This window comes from Triticum aestivum, chromosome 3D (genome assembly GCF_018294505.1).
Source record: "Triticum aestivum cultivar Chinese Spring chromosome 3D, IWGSC CS RefSeq v2.1, whole genome shotgun sequence".
NCBI lineage: Eukaryota > Viridiplantae > Streptophyta > Magnoliopsida > Poales > Poaceae > Triticum > Triticum aestivum.
The window spans coordinates 54,774,221-54,793,241 of record NC_057802.1 but is presented as its reverse complement, the minus strand read 5'-3'; the positions used below and the strand labels follow the sequence as shown (position 1 = coordinate 54,793,241).

The 19,021-nt window shown below is 44.7% G+C and overlaps 1 pseudogene; it reads left to right on the top strand.

Moving 5' to 3' along the window:
- The window catches only part of LOC123076142 (receptor-like protein 9DC3), a 32,209-nt pseudogene that overhangs the window by 1,929 nt on the left and 11,259 nt on the right, over nt 1-19,021 (top strand).

Sequence of the window (19,021 nt, the reverse complement as noted above, 5' to 3'; positions counted from 1 at the left end):
TAGTTTGTCGGAGTGTGAACTAAGTAGTCCGATTCACCATTCATTCTCCCGACTCCGTTTTCTAACGATGATCAACCTCGCATATAATGAAATTTCAGGACAGGTTCCTGGGTTCTTTGCGGAATTCTCTTTCTTAAGAGACCTTGCCCTTGGGGAAAATTATTTTGAAGGGCAATTTCCCACAAAGATTTTCCAGCTAGAAAATCTGAGTGTTCTTGATTTGTCTAACAATTTCGGTCTTACTGTGCACCTACCAGATTTCTCATCAGGAAGTAATTTGGAATATTTAGATCTGAGGGGTTCAAATATTTTCGGGGCCATACCAGACCCTTTTGTCCATCTCAAGTCCTTGAAATTCTTGGGCCTTAGCAGCATAGAACCTCCCGAGCAACCCACTACTTCCATAGCTAACCTTACATCCCTAAATGGATTGTGGCTCTCTGGATCAGGAGTAGAGAAGCCATAGCTCTCTTGGATTGGAAGATTTAAGAACCTGACATATTTGTCGCTGGATGGCTATAATTTCTCTGGGCCAATTCCCTGGTGGATCAGAAACTGTACAAATCTGATAAGCTTAGAGCTCAGTGATTGCAGTTTATCTGGGGCAATACCCTCGTGGATTGGGAACTTGACCGAGCTTTCATTTTTGAACTTACAGAATAATGTGCTGAGCGGTAAGACAACACCCCCTCCCCCCCCCCCCCCCCCCCCCGGCATATCACATTATTATTACGTTATTTTGGGGGGTATTTAGTGTCCTCTGATCACTGTTTTTATCGGCATGCAGGCAAAATCCCAATGGGCAAGCTTTCATATTTGGATTTATCACAAAATAGGCTGAGCGGTAAGACAGCCCCTTCCCCTAGCATATCACATCATTATTACGTTACATTTTGAGGGTATTTAGTGTCCTTTGATTACCGTTTTCTATCTGCATGCCAGGCAAAATTCCAAATCTTGGTCAAATGAAGTTGACCCAGCTTTCATATTTGGACTTATCAGATATACAAGTTTTAGAGTGGTTGGGCTTTTTTAGAACCGTTCGTTGATGTCGATCTAACGGCAGACAAATACGAAGTACTGGGTAGTACTCCGATGAAAGTACGCGAAAGTACTGAAACGAGTGGGGCCGGTACTCGTGACAAGGTGGGGACGCGTTTTAATATAGGGGCAGTTTAGTCCTAGGAAAATTTGCACGCGCCGCCCCTCTCGTCGAATGCAAAACCGCCGCCATGGTGCTACACCTTCCACAATTACTCATCGACGGCCATCTCCGCCCTCTCCTCCAAGTCCACCGCAGTCATCTCCTCCTTCTCGCCGCTGCAACTTCTCTCCACTCAGGCAAACCCCCCCCCCCACCCCCACCCCCTCTTCCATCGAAGCAAGAATCGGCAGATCGAGCTGATGGCCGGTGGCGAGAACACCGACTTCGTGCAGATCGCCGGCGGCGACCAGGTCAAGTTGGCCAGGTTGAGGGAGATCCGTTCTTGGTTTGACAACACAAGGCAGATGAGCTGGACGGCAATGGCCACTCTCAAGAATTTGACGAAGAAGGAGAGGGCAAAGCTTTGCCCCCCGCCCGCACAACCGATTCACAAGATCGAGATCCTTCTCTGGGCGATGGAGCAGGCCAATTCGTCCAGCAAGTGGACCAGGCGGAGGTGGTGGGCGTTCAGATCCAGGGTAGAGCATCCACTGGATCAGGAACCCACCGTGCACGAGGTGCCGTTGCAGATTGTGCAGCCTCCAACCGAGTCATCGGTGACTCCGAAGCACAAGATGAGGAGGACAGTGGTCGCGACCTCGCTTCCCCGCCGTTCTCCACGCTTCCCTCGCCGCTCTCCTCGTCTGAACGGCGGCGGTAGCTATGTTTAGAGTAAGCTTCCCCACTCCTCATCTTCCTACTGCTCGTGCTTACATCGTGGTGATACTGATCGTAATAGCTCAGAGAGGGAATGCTATATGGCATTTTAATCTCAATGAATTGCATCAATATTTGAGTAGATGGATTTGGAGGATGATTATGATGTATGTGAACCCTAGGCATCATATGAACCCTAGGAAAAATTAGTAATGTTCTAGTGGTAGACACTGAAATATTTCGGTACACACCGGTAGGCACTGAAATATTTCGGTACTGCCCTAGGCAAAATTTGTAATGTTGTAGTGGTGGACACTGAAATATTTTGGTACACACCGGTAGGCACTGAAATATTTCGGTACTGCCCTAGGCAAAATTTGTAATGTTGTAGTGGTGGACACTGAAATATTTTGGTACACACCGGTAGGCACTGAAATATTTTGGTACTGCCCTAGGCAAAATTTGTAATGTTGTAGTGGTAGACACTGAAATATTTCGGTACACACCGCTAGGCAATGAAATATTTCGTTACTACAATTTCAGTACACACCGATGCACATTGAATTATTGAAATGTTGCTAGCGCCGTGTCCTTTTATGATATCTATGTTTCTTTGTTGTTCGGTGTGTCTGAACTTATGTCCTATGGTGTGTCTGAACTTATGCTGTGCGGTGGTTGATCTGCCGTTTATCTTAAGAGTTTGCTGCTACTCTGGTTTAGTGTTCCAAGTTGTTAATACTATTTTGGTGATGCATGATAAGCCTTGTACAATGCTTGATGCGTACGGTGGTGCTTAGAAAAATAAACAGGGTTTTTCTGAAGCACCGGTGCCTATTTCTACAGGAGAGACGCCTAGTTAAGCGTCTACCCTGTACAAATAAGCACCTGTGCTTAAGAAAAGCTTCGTATTTTGTTTATGCATTATTTCAAATTCATAGTAGCTTGTGAATGGAACTTTGTGGCAGCCAGCCTCTACCATTGATACTAGTTCAACATGTCGGTCCAATTAGGCCTTGTACAATGCAAGGTGCTTAGAGAAATAAACCAGGTTTTCCTTAAGCACCGGTGCTTATTTGTACAAGGTAGACGCTTAACTAGGCGTCTCTCCTGTAGAAATAGGCACCGGTGCTTCAGAAAAAACCGCTTTATTTTTCTAAGCACATCCCTAAGCACCTTGCATTGTACAAGGTCTTAAAGACCAGCCTCTACCATATATAACAGTTACCATGTCACACTATAGTCTATAAAACATCACACAGTGGAATAATCATAGCTAGTAGAGTATTAGTTATCAGTTAATAATAGTTGCAATCCATCACAAGCAATAGTACCTAGATATGAGTAGATATAGGTACGGTAATACACGACAAGTACTCGCAAACAAGAGCTAGCATAACAAGTTCATTGCACATCGATACATGGCCCAGCCCAGTTCTAAATGAGGTGGATGGTGATCATCATCCTCAAGTCATGGCGACTGGTGTTCGCAACAGTGAGTAGGATGGCCTGTCCTACCCGAAGATTCTTGCCACGAAGGAACTTCTTCCACCCTGCCCTTCTCAAGACAGTGCGACCGTCCGTGTCCACTGCATAGGCACAGCTGGTGATGGAGCCCGTTCTGGTAAGGCGTAGTCCAGCAGCCATGCCTTCTTCGTCCGGGTCGATGCCACAGCTATCAAGTAACCTCTTAGGTAATTTCTGAAAACAGTTGACATGATATATGATCATGTCACGTGCAATTATCAACAAAGCATACACTTCAAGACACATATATCATTGGATTCAACACTGAGCATATATATCATCACATCACTACACTATACGCCAAGCATCAAATTACTATAGTAATTAGGCATATCATTAGATTACTGCGTACACTAAGCATATCATCGCATATTACTACACTACATGCATGTCATAAAATTCTTCACTAAATGAATTCTAAACTAGGCCTCTCATCACAGTACTACAACATGCATATCATATGAACTACTACACTAACTAAGCATGCATATCATGTAATTACCACACTAAGTAACATACCATGATATGTCGTTTAACATTCGTCCATGTGAGGCGGGTCACGAATGGCTTCCCTAGGTAGTCTTCACGTAGCGGAAGCATGTCCCAGAGGTTGCCGATTTCCTCGTCGCCCAGTCTGAGTCCTTGGGCATACAGGTATTCAACAAGTGGGTTCTCATCATCATCTGAATCGTCATCATCTGAATCAGCACCATCTTCCTTCTCATGAACTTCATCCTCACTATCCGGAATCAAATTTAGATAGATAACAGAAATCCTGGGCCTATCTCTTCTGAAGCAGAAGCTGATCAATTCACCCCCACTAAGACGCATGCGGGCGATGAAACGGTCCCAATCATCTCCTCCTATCTGGGTTATCTTTCGCCCCTTCTCGACCTGCATAGTGTATGGGCCCCCAAGAGCGTCGAAGGTCACGGTGTCTCCGATGAGCTCATTGAATGCCAATCTCACATTGCATGGTACGATCTGTGTAAGATAAAAACAAATAACAGACACAATACATTAGTGGAAATAGCAAAAAAAAAAAGAAGTACTGTCAGAAGGTTCATATAAATTGTTACCGCTGCAACAACAAAAGAAGGCTGGAAGTAGATGCCGAACAGCGTGGCAGTAGAAAGGCTGGTCCGGCACCGTGAGTTGCAGCGTCCAAATGGTGCTTCCTCCATTCTACACAGAACATGTTGAACTCTAAGTTGAATTGTACATAGTACAATACAAAGATCATACATATAATAAATCATAGTGATAACCTATATTGGCAATGGCCAATCAATCTATTTACTATCATCTACGTAATAAAGCAATGCCAATGGCAATGGCAATGCCCGTCTCATCTAAACCTGGGAATAGTTCGGCATCCAAAATAAAACCAGCCCAATCCACGGCACACATCAAAACCAAACCAATCCAGATATTTTCATTTAGAATCTAGACCAAACCGAACTATACATGCTCGTCATCCAACCCAGTCCAAACCGTTTTCAACTTTTGGATTGAATCCAAAGGTTCAAACCATGGACAAAGCCATATGCGAGGGCACATCATGAATCTAGATCAGACATGGCGTCAAAGCTCGAGAGATCCGACGAGCTCCGGCCGGCAACAGCCAATCGGCTCAGATCTGCCTCCGTAGGGAGACGCGGTTAGGGAAGGGAAGAAGAGGGGAGATCTCACGTACTTGCCGGAGTTGGCGGCGGCCGCGCACCGGCAGCGAAGAGAGGGGTCGTCGGGAGATGGCGGCGGCGGCGGCGCTGGTCGAGAAGGGGAGAAAGAAAGATGTGGAGTGGCCGAGACGGGGAGAAAGAAAAATGTGGTACATGTGGTGGCGCGGTTGTGTGGATGACAAGGGGACCCACTTGTGAGACCGATAGCAATTGATGGCAAACCGCAGGAGGTGCACGACCGCGTGCACGACCGCCACGTCCCCACGTGGAATGGGGATGGCCGGGTGGGTGTGTCAAGTCAAATCGGCACCCGCGGCTTCTCGGTAACTCCAACAGGCAGGAGCAGTGCATTTCTTCCCCAAATCGGGTAGAAAACCCTCGTCCTCTCCCGAACCTAACCACCCTCTCTTCCTTCCTCACCACCTCACCACCCTCTCCTCCTTCCTCACCACCCTCCTCCCTTCCTACGCCTCCCTCCTCCTGTCTTCGACCGACGATGAAACGCGGGCGTGAAGATGCGGCGGACGAGCCAGAGGCAACCATCGGAGCAGAGCAGTCTGCTGCCGTGGCTGCAGCCGTGGGTGGAGCGGCTGAGTCCGCCGTAGCGGTGAAAGCTGGCGGTGCAGCGACCGTTGTGCCTGCTCCCGCTGCCATCGCAGCCGTCGAGGCACCCGTCGGCGAGCACAAGGTCGGGGAAGATCTGGAGGAGGAGGAGATGAGAAGGCTTAAGCGCAAGGTGCATGACGAAATAGAAGAGCTCTACGAGGAGAACGCCATAAAGGAGTTCGACGTAGATTGCAGGAAGGGCAGCGACTTCGACGAGGATGCCATCGACGAGCTATCTGAGGTAGTACTCTGTTTTTTGCTCTGTTTTTTTCATGACATTGGGGTTTTTCTTGTTAACTAGATGAGCATCAATTTCACTTGGGCGTGCTAGTTGTACATATGTAGGATTGTAGGGATTTAGCATAGATCTTCATGTTGGATCTGGATTTTTAAATCTGATTCCAGCAGATACCCTGGTTTTTTTCATGGCATTGAGGTTTTTCTTGTTAGCATAGATCTTCATGTTGGATGTGGAATTTTAAATCTGATTCACATTCTGATTCCAGCAGATACTCTGTTTTTTTTTCATGGCATTGGGGTTTGTCTTGTTAACTAGATGAGCATAAGTTTCACAAGGGATACATTAATGAAAGAAGTGGGGTAATGAACCCAAATACAAGAAAATGTTCATGGCAGGGATACATTAATGAAAAAAGTGGGTTAAACAATGGATATATGGTAGGATTCTCCATTGGCTTTCCCAGGACAGTGACAAAATGCTGCAGTTCCTGATTCATTTTAGTTTATGTAGATGAATTAATTTGCACACATGTTCATAGATGATCAGTTTGCACACATGTTCATAGATGATCCATTTGCAAATTCTGTACAGATTTCCATTTTGCAAAGGAAGTGATTGCTCCCTTAATAATTATGGGCTGACACTACATATCCACTGGATACCAAAAAATCAAAACATTTCATGTAGCCAATTTTCCCCAGTATATTATCTAGATGATCACAGCCACATCTCTCATCAATATGAGCAGTGAGACACCCCATAGCTCCTTTACCAATTTCCTTCTGAAACTTATGAGGGTCTAACAATGTTGGAGAAGCAGTACTGCCGCTGTCAGAAAGAATAATGGTTTCTTCATTCCAGTAGATAGAACAAACCCCCCTTGTGTGAAACATGGAGGAGTATAATGAAGCCATTTTTCTGATTCCAATAAGAATTACACCTGTAACAAGTATCAAATATCATTAAACCAAGCCAGTTCATGAAGTCTTTCATGTGTTAATTATGTACTACTTGTGCACTAATCTATAAATGCAACTATTCCACCGTCCATATTTATGCATGTCAATTTCTTTGGCTCAATTATGTATGTGCACATACGCCTTATTTCTAGCAAATAGATATTTGCCATGTTACACATGTGTACTTTGAAAACATTGTAATTAAGGCAATGTACCATAATAGATTAGCTGAGTTCTTCTATGTGTACTAATTCACTAATTCACAGGAGGATGACGACGACGTGGACTACGGCATGGACAGCAGGCACAACAAGAGCCGCTACACCCTGAGGCATCTGATTGCTGGCAAGATCAAGTACCGTTTCTTTGGCAAGATTGGGTGCCCTTTCTGTTGCAAGGTGATCGGTGGCGGCATAGATGGCATGATCCAGCATGCCATCAGCACTAGCAATGGACATGGTATGAAGCATACGGCCAGTACTCTGGCTAAACATGCGGCCTACGCACGCTTCCTCGAGATTGTCAAAGTCAATGAGCCCTACAACCTCCATTGAAGAAGGGAGAGAAGTGATGTGCTGCTAGAGTGCTGCTGCTGCCCCAGGACCGTCGTGTCCTCTTATGTTATCTATGTTTCTTTGTTGTTCGACTCTAAAACTGATGTCCTATGGTGTGTCTGAACCTATGCTGTGAGGTGGTCTTCATGTCGTTTATCTTAAGAGTTTGCTGCTACTCTGGTTTAGTGTTCCAAGTTGTTAATACTATTTTGGTGATGCATGTTAAGCCTTGTACAATGTTAGATGCTTAGGGTGGTGCTTAGAAAAATAAATAGGGTTTTTCTGAAGCACCGGTGCCTATTTCTACAGGAGAGACGCCTAGTTATGCGTCTACCCTGTACAAATAAGCACCTGTGCTTAAGAAAAGCCTGGTTTATTTCTATAAGCAACTCCCCTTTCTGATAAGTAGAGGATGCTCATGATTGCCAAAAGTACCTATTTCCACTTTCTGATAAGAACTAAACGTGTATGAAATGATGCTAAATGTAGAGCATGAGCATGAGCATGTATCAATTGATGATCAGTTGATGCTACCTATTTGTGTTTGAATGGGCTCAATAAAGCTGGTGCTGGTTTATGCTCTCTGCGTGACCGTGATGGTAACGAAGACACTTGGTTGGCTATGGTCTTGCTGTCAAATTTAAGTTTCAGTTCTTTAAGACTCTTTGTTTTTGCTGCTTCCTCGGGATCGACTAGCTTTCTCGGGCGTCCACGTGCTCTCTTCCTTTTTGGGGAGTTGGGTGCACCACTTTTGGGGGAGTTGGGTGCACCGGTATCCTTCTGGGAGTTGGATGTGTCGGGTTCGTTGGAACCATCAGGATTGTTGACTAATTGGACGTCGTCTTCTGAACCATCAGGTAGAACTGCTTGCTGGTCATCGTACACCTCCTTCTGTATAAGAGAGAGTGTTGCGTTAGTTCTAATCATGAGACTTATGAAATAAATGATATATTCTTGATGTAGCACTAACCGTTATGGGGAACTTATATGATTTGAGACGAAGCGCGTTGCAATTTGAATTGCAGTAAGGCTGTACATATTTTCCACCTGAAAATATCTATCCTTGCCTATATTTGATAACCGACACTTACGTCAGCATAGCTTTCAAGCTAAACAAAGTACAAATGTAAATTAGGCATTCAATTACCTGGTTCAAAATATCGGTCATTTCATCCCCGTTCCATGACAACATGTACTGCAGTGTCCAAACCGCACAGGAAGTCCTGCGATGTTTAGTTAAAGATCAGTAATCTTCTTCGTGTAGGCAAATAATAATTTATGAGGCCATGCATGCCCATCGGTCTGTTGTGCTATGTTCTCATAGCGTTTTTTGGTCCATTCGGCAAAATTGATGTTCTTAGCTGGTGATATCAACCCATTCTTGACAGCTTCGTCGATGCAGAACTGAATCGAGTCCACCTAGGGTACGACGAGTTATACATAGGGTTACGGTACTTTGGGAGCTCATGTGCCATGCGGATCAAAAGAGGCAGCAAGAGAACACTTACAAGAGAATCTTCCTTGGTCTTCTCGCAATGATAATTCATGGAGTTCAGAGTCTGAATTTCTTTTTTGTCAAAATTAAACATCATTAGCATCCAATGGTTTTGGTGTACATTCAGTGGGACATGCACCTGCAGTAAAATTTGGGTTGGGTTGAGAACCGAAATTTGTCGTGTACAGTGTGTACATAAACTATGAAAGTGAGGAAAACATGTACCTTTCGGCGCCCTACAAATTTTTCTGCTACACGAGCTAACCATGAGGCTGCACGTCCAACAGGAACCACCCCCTTCATTTGTAACAGCTTTTCGGTTTCTTGAGGGGATATGATTGAGGTAGTATCATTCTCAATTTGGCTAATGCGAGCATATGCCATAATAACCTGCCAAATTTTCAATCATACAATAATAAGAAAGTTGTTGCAGTAATGATGTAGACTAGAGTATAATGGGCTTACATCACCATAAATGTATTTGTCGTCCAAATTTCGCTTCAGTTTTTCTGCTGTGAGGGTAATGTCTCCGATTCTAGCTATTTCAACAGGGTCGTATGTTCCGCGGATGTAAACGGCTGTCTCTATGTCCTCATCCGTGAACTTGTAATCATTACCAAAGACAGGCTTCATCGGAGTTAATTGTGGTTTCTCATTGTTTTCCGTCACATGTCTTGCACTTGGTGTAGTCGAAGTCCCTGCCGTGAATTGGCTAGCCCTAGGAGTTCCTGTCAGGGATGAATTGCACACATTGACTTGATCCTACAATGAACAAAGGTAGTTCATCATTAGTTTGTTACTTTTAGATATTAACGTGTTGGGCCATAAAGATCACCTGCACGCCTCCTTTCTGTGACACTGATTGTCGGTTGCTTGTAAATTCGTATTTTAATTCCTGTAACAATGCAAACAATAATGAACATGAAGGAACATATTCATACAAAATACAAAATGCACAGTATGACATACATGTAGTTCCCTCCTTAAGTCTTTAATTTCGTCCTCGGCCTTCGACAACCTAGGATTAGTGCCAGTTTTAGTCTTCATGTCGATCAAGTCTTCACCTAGCGTCTGGTATTTGACATCAAATCTGTGCTCAATTTCCATTAACTTCCTGCCTACCTTCTTTTCATGATCAGCTAAGCGTGCATTCATGGCTTCAACTACCATGTCAATCTGTGTAAACAAAATAAAACCCCGTTGATAACAATAGCTAAATGAATGAGGTTCCATGACACCTATTTGTGATATTGCAAAAACAAATAGTCTTTGGAGTACATACTTGCTGGCTACTAAATTGCTGTCCTTGTGATGGTGCTCGATACGAATCATGTTGATGCACATGTTCATCATTTTTTCTTGGAAAATTATTAGAATTCTCAGACGGTCGTTGAGGAGCACAAATTTCCATGACAGCCTTTTTTTATAAAATATAATGAACCATTAGTACCAAATAAAAAATCGGATATAGAAAGTTCAATTGTAGATAGGTACCAGCCCGTTATGAAGACCTCCTTTCTCGTAAGCATCGCTTCTTAAAGTAGCCATCATTTCGTCCCATCGTGCGATCAATGGAGGGGGTCTAGAAGCATACATCAATCGGCCACTACGCACGTGCTCCCAGTACCAATACTACACAATAAATTAGTTCATCACCATACAGATATGCAACAGAACAATAATTAAAGGACATTAAGTAGTGATCTAGCACTAACCTGGAGCAGAATTAGATTTCCTTGTAGATTTACGTGATCTCGATTTCTAAACTTGTGAACGGACTTGAAGAAGTGATTAAGTGTGAAACATCCCCAGTTAAATTTCCGAAGGTTTTGAAGATCTGTAACAAGGTTGAGAAATTTCGAGTCCACATAATGTTGTGCTGTTGGTGCTAGAACAGTACCAATTGCGTACAGAATGAACCGTCTCAGGAAATCGCCGTCTGGGGCTTTGGAAGCTCGGATCGCCGTTTCAAGGTCAGAAATCAAAATTTGCCCATTGTTTGCATAGGCGGTAAACAATTCTGTGTCGGTTTGCATTTCCAGATGTGGCTCTATATCCTCCCCTTCTATCGGAATGCCAAATATACACTGCACGTCCTCTTTTGTTATAGGAATTGGCGTTTTTCCAATGGTAATGGATTGGGTGTCCATATCTATGCTCTTGGCTAGTCTAACCAACATTATGCGCCGTAGAGTCACTTCATGCATCTGGGTTAGACCGGCAAGACTGGTTTCTGATATGATGTACTTTTTTTGGTCTAGTGACAACAGTTTCATGGTTTTTCCGAACCTTGTCTGTGAGCACACTAACTTCATATGACCATGCTTTTCGGCGAGTTCCTGTTACATGCCATTAAATTATACTGAGTACACATGAATTATGTGTACGAAACAATTGTACACAAACAGTCAATTACTTACCGCATCGGTTATTTCGGAGATGGGCTTTTCTCCATTATGAAGGTTTGTATCTGAAACTGACATTGCTGGCTAATATGCAATGATAAAATCCGGCTCAATTAATCTGAACAAAATTGGAAAATGTATAACAAAATTAGCAGCGAATTAATTTTAACAAAATTAACTGGGTCATTTAACATATGATCCACTTATGGGTTCAAGCACAGAACCTATTTGGGTGCAAAACCTATGAGGGTTCAACTACTAAAGGAGCGGCCGACAACGATTATAAAGAGTTACGATCAGGTAATACCTTCTCTCGGAGACGGTGCCGCCGAGTAGATGGCGGCGGTTAGTGCGTCGCAAACTATAAGTGCCGGTATAGCGCGGTCGACGGCGCAACGGAAAAACGGCGCGTTCACGCGAGGAGGAGGCGGCGAGAAGAACACTGACGTCCGACCCCTCAGATCACATTGGCGGTGGGCGGCGAGTGGTGGCCGCCGACTCCTGTATTCCGTGGGCGACCGGCGTCTCCGATCTGATCTTGCAGCGGTCGTGGGAGGTGCGGACGGCCCGGGTGGTTAGAATGCGGAGCTGTAATCGCGGGATTTAGGGAGGGGTGGGCCGCGTGAGTTATGTGAGATTTGGATAAATGATATAAAAAATAACAAAATCTTGTCAACTCATTTAGGGGTTTAGGGGTTTAGGGTTATTAGGGTTTAGGGGTTCAGGGGTTATGGTTTAGTGGGGGGGTTAGGTTTATCAGGGTTTAGGGTTTAGTGGGGGGGGTAGGGTTATCAGGGTTTAGGGTTTAGTGTTGACATGCAAGCCCGGAAATGCGCGTGTGAGTGATCGTACTTGCGTGTACATGTACTAACGATCCCAAACTTTCTTAATGGCATCCCATGACCACATAGAGAATGCATGCATAATGGTTTCCATGTGGGGCAAAATTTTGAATGTTTTTACGGTTTAGTGGGGGGTTAGGGTTATCAGGGTTTAGGGTTTAAGGGTTTTAGGGTCGACGGAACTATGTTTGTCTTACAGTGGACGCAGCACACACACCGGACATTGGTGGAGCGTAGGTCTACAATGGATTCCCTCCGGTAGCATCGATCCGGTCCGTTGACTGGCTCGGCCGACAAACTTCGTGGCACATAGAGCATGCATCCATCCACTGGACCGGATCGATGTTGGGTTGGTTTCATACAGGTGAGGAACCCAGGTAGTGCTTTCGGGGTGTTGACATGCTAGGCCGGAAATGCGCGTGTCAGAGATCGTACTTGCGTGTATAATCTTAAACTTTGTTCATGGCATCCCATGACCCCATAGAGAATGCATGCATAATGGTTTCCATGTGGGGCAAAATTTTGAATGTTTTTACGGTTTACTGGGGGGGTTAGGGTTATCAGTGTTTACGATTTTAGGGTTGACGGAACTATGTTTGTCTTACAGTGGACCTATCACACACACCGGACATAGGTCGAGCGTTGGTCTACAATGGAATCCCTCCGGTAGCATCGATCTGGTCCGTCGACTGGCTCGACCGACATACTTCGTGCCACATAGAGCATGCATCCATCCACTGAACCGGATCGATGTTGGGTTGGTTTACATGTACATGTACAGGGACCGGAAATGCGCGTGTCAGAGATCGTACTTGCGTGTACATGTACTAATGATCCCAAACTTTCTTCATGGCATCCCATGACCCCATAGAGAATTCATGCATAATGGTTTCCATGTGGGGCAAAATTTTGAATGTTTTTACGGTTTTGTGTGTGTGGGGGGGGGGTTAGGGTTCAGGGTACATGCCACATTGTTCACATTGTCCAATTAACACTTTGTATAGATTTTTTGGGTAAAAAATGAACGAAATAATGCAACTAATCTGAACGTAACGTTTGGCATGTATCAAACCAAGTAGCCACTATTCCTCAAAAAAAACCAGTTAGCCACTAATTGCGCCAAACATATCACGTAATTACCAACAAAAATGGGTTGACAATTATTTCTGGAAATTCTTGGAAGGAATTTATTGCTCTTCCTTTTTTAGAGAACAATAAGTTACAAATTTTATTTTGGAAACAAGAAATCAGTTTTCAATTTTATTTGTCCTTTCCAATAGATTTCAAATGAGCTTTTCCTTGGTCTGGTCATACAAGGCATTAAGCACACATGACATTGCTTATACAGAAGCTGACTGAAATAATTTGTTAACAACTACCAGCGACTGATGATCAACAAGTAAACAAATCCCACAACAATTATTGAAAAATAAAATCCCGCGGCCATCAGATTTGCGTGCTTCTTCAGATCGATCAACTGCCTTAAGTTCTTGTTGATCTTCTTCAATTCCACCTTGAGTTCCGCATCCGCCACCATCGGAGGAACATTGGCATAGCCCTTATTATCCACCGCCGATGGCAGATCTACCTCTAGGGTTGCCCCGTGCCTCAAATCAATTAAGCCATCCGTTTGAAGCCTCTCAACGTATTCATCCAGCCACTCAAAATGCTTGCATGTTTTCAGCTTCTGAAAAAGGGAAGGGAAACCCTAAATACCAATTCTGAGGAAATATAAATAAATCTAGGGTCAGAATTCATAGCAAAAAGACACAACAGAACATAGATTTAACCTTCCCCGCTTCTGGTTTGCTCTCGCATTTCACAAATTCCCGCCCATGGTTTCCATTCTTCTCCGATATGGTTGCCAAACGCTTCAGTGGCGCGATGCGTGGGCAGTCGGGGCATCTGGTCATCGGTAGTGAACCATACCGCGGCCATGATGACGGAGAGGCCGAACTGGACATGGACATCTCTCGTCTCTCACCGTCCGCCGGCGATGGCAGGCTTCGTCGCCGGAGAAGAATAACAATTTGGTGGGGCAAGGGAAAGGGAGGCAATGGTGGGCCGCGGGTTGGCACGGGCACGGCGATGGCTCGGGCTTCTGTGATATGTGGTTGGACCCGCGGTCAGTGCACATGTTTTGGAAGCCCCCAAAAGATCGTGCTCGTTAAAAAAAACTTGCATCGAAGCGCATTACTTCAAAATAACTAATTAACCCTACAATCACGGATATATACCTTCCCATTCTACCGCATATCAACCCTATCCTAACCACCCCCATCTACCTTGTTTCTCCTCACATAGCCATCGCCGGGATCGCGCCATCGCTTCTCAAGCGACCACGCCGACGCCGGATTAAAAAGGTCTCCTCCACGGCTCCTCCCATCTTCGATTGCAGTGCTGATTATTTTTTCCATTGATTCGACCAAGAAGTCATTTCCGAAGAGATTAGAAAATACAGCCTTTGCCATAGTTGAGTAGTTCTGGTGTAATTGGAGTACAGGATGTCATGCAAGAGCTTTTTGATTGATAGTTTGTAGTAGTTGTTCGTACGAACTGGTTATGAATATATTTTCTCGGTGGTATTTTTAGGAATTAGTTGGATGAGGTTGTGGATACAGTTTTCATACTATGGGTGTATGTGTTGTTGTTGGGACCATGGTCTCAGAGGCGCATAACAACCGTGCGGAGTACGACAAGTCTTTGCATGAAGCGCGCCGGGAGATCGACTTGAAGGTGCAAAAGGATCGCGCTGAGGTAGATAAGAAACTCAAAAAAGAACGTTCATACGTGGACAGGATGATAAAGGAGGAGCGTGAGGAGTTTTCCCGTAAGATGGCGAAGATGCGTCTTGAGATTGAAGAAAAGTATAAGCGGGACTGTGAGGACATGGAAAAAAAGTTTTTCCTTGGCTATAAGGAAATGCCTCAAACATTGCAGAAGGACCGGAAGCTTTTGGACAGTATTATACAGACAGAGCGAGTCGGGATGGATGCCTATGTGTTGCAGGCACGTTCGGATATGGACAGCAAGCTGCTACAGGAGCGGTCGGACATGGATTATAAGGCCATGCTGGAGAAGGTCCGTTTGGAAGGACATATGTTAGAAGCCCGTGCGATCTCACGGCCACCCCGACAACATGTCTTCAATTTTTCTCCCCCTGTAAGTATCTCGCACCGATTGTATATATTAAGGACCTACGTATTCTATGATACAAACATCTTCAATTTGTGGCAACCTTATGTCGGCGATTGTATGTAGGCTAAGCATCATGAGACGGCACAGTCGCCATCCACTCGAGACATTGCGATAGAGTCACCCGTTCAATGCCACATCACTCCACCCCAACAACATATCTTCAATTCTCCCCTTGTAAGTACCTCGCAACGATGCCATACCCAAGATATGGTATGACCTTTTAAAATTTGTGTGTAAACCCACTGTTGACGTTTCATACGCAGGATAAGAAACCTGTGATGGCAGAGTCCCCAGTCACACCACATGAAGGATACATTCCACATAACAAGGTGAGAAGGTTTGAGATGGCACAATCCCCAGTCACTCCACATGAAGGATACATTCCACAAAAGCAGGTAACAACACCGCAATGTTGCTGTGCACATAAAAAATTATGTTTGCCCCTTTACTCATTGAATGTATTAACTCTGATATGAGATACTAGGTGCTGGTCCTGGAATTTTTTGTTAGTAGGGATGATGAGATGTCACATGTCCCGAGAGCATACTTTGATGAAGACCCGGCAGAAGTCAGAATTTTTGAACCCGCCAAAGTGACCTACGATCTCATTATGAGTGAAATGAGAGATACTTTTGGTTGCAAACTGGGAGCAGAACTGTACTACTTCTTACCCGGGTCTGCGTGGAAGCTGCCAGAAGGAATGTTCTTGATTGCAGGACCAGATGATGTAGAAAAATGCTTTCTGATCTGAATGGCAGCAAGACATGTCACATGTACATTGTGTACAATAGAACTACGGGTTGTTTTCCCGAGGATGACATTGATCCAGAGGTTCAAATTTTACATGTTACATGCATCTAGTTTATGGCTACGTCATTTTTAAGTTCTTCCTAATACAATTCCTATGGTTTTCTACAGGAAGTGAGAATCCAAGAAATGGAGGGTCTTGCTAGAGAGTTGGCGGAGAAAGAACAAGAACAACTTCAGTTGTATGGTTACATTGATGTTAAAGAGAAAAAGATTGAAGCACATGGGTCATCGCCAAGCCCGACGCAATCTCCAACATCGCAACGCAAGAGGTCACTGGATTTTAGCAGTGCAGAAGACCATATGGAGTAGGCTCAATTGTTTTTCAACCAGTTTAAGCTTCAAACCAGGATTATTTTGTTGCAAACAAACATTTTTTTCTGTTTCACACTATGTTCGCAATTATGGTACAATTTATTCATGAGACAGTTCTTTGAACAACAATGCATGTGTTTTATGATCAATCATACAGTTGTTGCTGAGTTGTTTGTGAGATGGCATTGCATCTAAAGAAGTTTCCATCTATAAAACTTGTAAAAAAATCATTTATGTTGTCTTTGTTGAAACTGTTTTTTCGTGCCTTTCATCTACACGTGTAATCATTATAGCCTACAAAACCATACAACATCGCAAAACAATTTCCAGTTGGCATGGATGCTTGTCATGTTGGTACAAGGGTTTCAAATTTTTTTGGGTCCATTTCAAGCATGCCGAAAAAATCCGTCTTCCCAGACGGAACATCCCCTGCTACCCGAACGGCTAAGTTGAATGACACCAATTTTTTCCATCAAGCGCGCAAGCACACCCCCGTGGGCCGCGTGAAATCTGAGCTAACCCCAAAACTTGCTGGTTTTGACGTCAAATAAGATAGAAATATCAAGGGAAGAAGATAGAAATAGCAAGCAAAACACAGATAACCAACAACATATCAAATAGACGGGTAGAAATCATAACATAGTTCGGATAGATAAAGTTCACGGTAGAATCAACAACATGATTTAATAGAAATATTTAAAAGATAAAAAACTTGCCCTAACACGCTAGGGCAAGACAAGCTGACGAGACCGGGCCTTCACCACCATCTTCACTGCGCCTCCTCTCCAGTGCTCCTCTCCATCCCGTCCTCGCCGATGTAGTAGGGGAGGGTGTGCATACCGTCGCGGGTGGGGAAGATGCAGTCGAAGTTTGTGAAGATGTTTTGGGTTGTGAATGCGATGAATTCGCATCCACACCAAAACACCTTGCCGAGGAGGTAGTACGCATCAAATCTGTTGGTGAAGGTGACGGTGAGCCCTATCGGCGGAGACCAGGAGTTTGGACGCACTTCATCCAGTCGGAACATCACCGGAGAGCCCGCCGGGAGGTGGGCGAAGCCCGCACGGAGGAACCACTGGGCAAAGCCCCTTGCACCCCTCCAGCGTGAGAACGCCCACACGCGAAGCGTGCTCTCCACGACGACGCCGGCCGGATACTGTCTCTCCGGCACGGTCAGTGGGAGCCGGTAGGTGGGGCTGTTGTACTGCATCCTCGCGGCTCGCTCAGAGAGTGCTCTGGGTTTGGGGAAGAAGAGAAGGGCGGCGCAAATGGATGTGTGTAGAAGGTGAGGGCTGGTGGTTTAAATAGGGAAAGGGGAGGTCAAACGATCCATATGCCACTTTAATTGCCACGTTCAATAGATGCGGGTGGATCAAAAAAGTGTGAAACCAAGGCTTTAATTGCCACGTTGAATACATGCGGGTGGATCAAAAAAGTGTGAAACCAAGGTTTTAATTGCCATGTTGAATCGAAAAGTGTGAAAACAAGGTTTTAATCGCCTCGCTCGCATGCATGCACGTCCGCCACCCGCGCATGCAAACCCACGCCGCCGCCCTTCCCATGCATGCAGGCCTCAGGCGCAGACAACGAGATGGCCCAACGGTCCATCTAGCGACCCAGCGGGTGAGGCTGGCGTGGGATGGCCCACCCGAATTAGGCCCAAGCGAGCTTCGCGCCGGGCACATCCCAGGGGTGCACGGAGTTTAGTCCCACCTCGCCGAGCAAGGGGAGCTAGCACCGGTTTATATAGCGGGCTGAGCTTTCCCTCTCAAGTTCCTTTCTAAAGCGGGCAGCACATTGCCTAACCGTCTCCGTCCCTGCCCTGTGGGGCCTACTTGCTACCTGTTTTCACAATTTGGCGGGCCTCTGCATCCGGGCCAAATAAATGATTGGGTTACTAGTCGTATGCAGGCCGTTGAATTGTGAAAGCGGGCAAGTAGGCGGGCTTTTTTTGTCTATTTCATTTTTTTCATTTTCACCACTATTTCCATTGCAGCCTGTCCATCATGCTGCATTTTGGCAAGAACAAGCTAGAGTTGTACACACCTGATTTAATGCTCAAGACGACGGTCTATACCTCAAGGTGACATTGTAACATAATTGTTTTCAAAAATTTCTTTCATAGACATGTTGCACACATAATCTCTTCCACAAACAAAACTAGGTTTCCAAGTTTTTGTATTTTTTTGCATTTTTTTGAATTTATAATGCCCTCTAGACTGACTGCTGAAAACATCGGTCTATGGCTCAAGGGGGCATTGTAAAACAATTTTTTTCAAAAATTTCTTTCATAGACATGTTTGGCACATGTGTGTCACCATGTACAAGAAAATTTGGGTGATTTGGAGGTGGTGGAAAAATTCACCTTTTTTCAAAAACTGGCTTAAGTCCCTCCGGAATGCGGGCATTTTTTCGACCACCTCCAAATCACCTCAAATTTGGCACACATGATCTCTTGCACAAACAATGCTAGGTTTCCAAGGTTTTGTATTTTTTTTGAATTTTTTTGAATTTATATGCCCTCTAGACTGA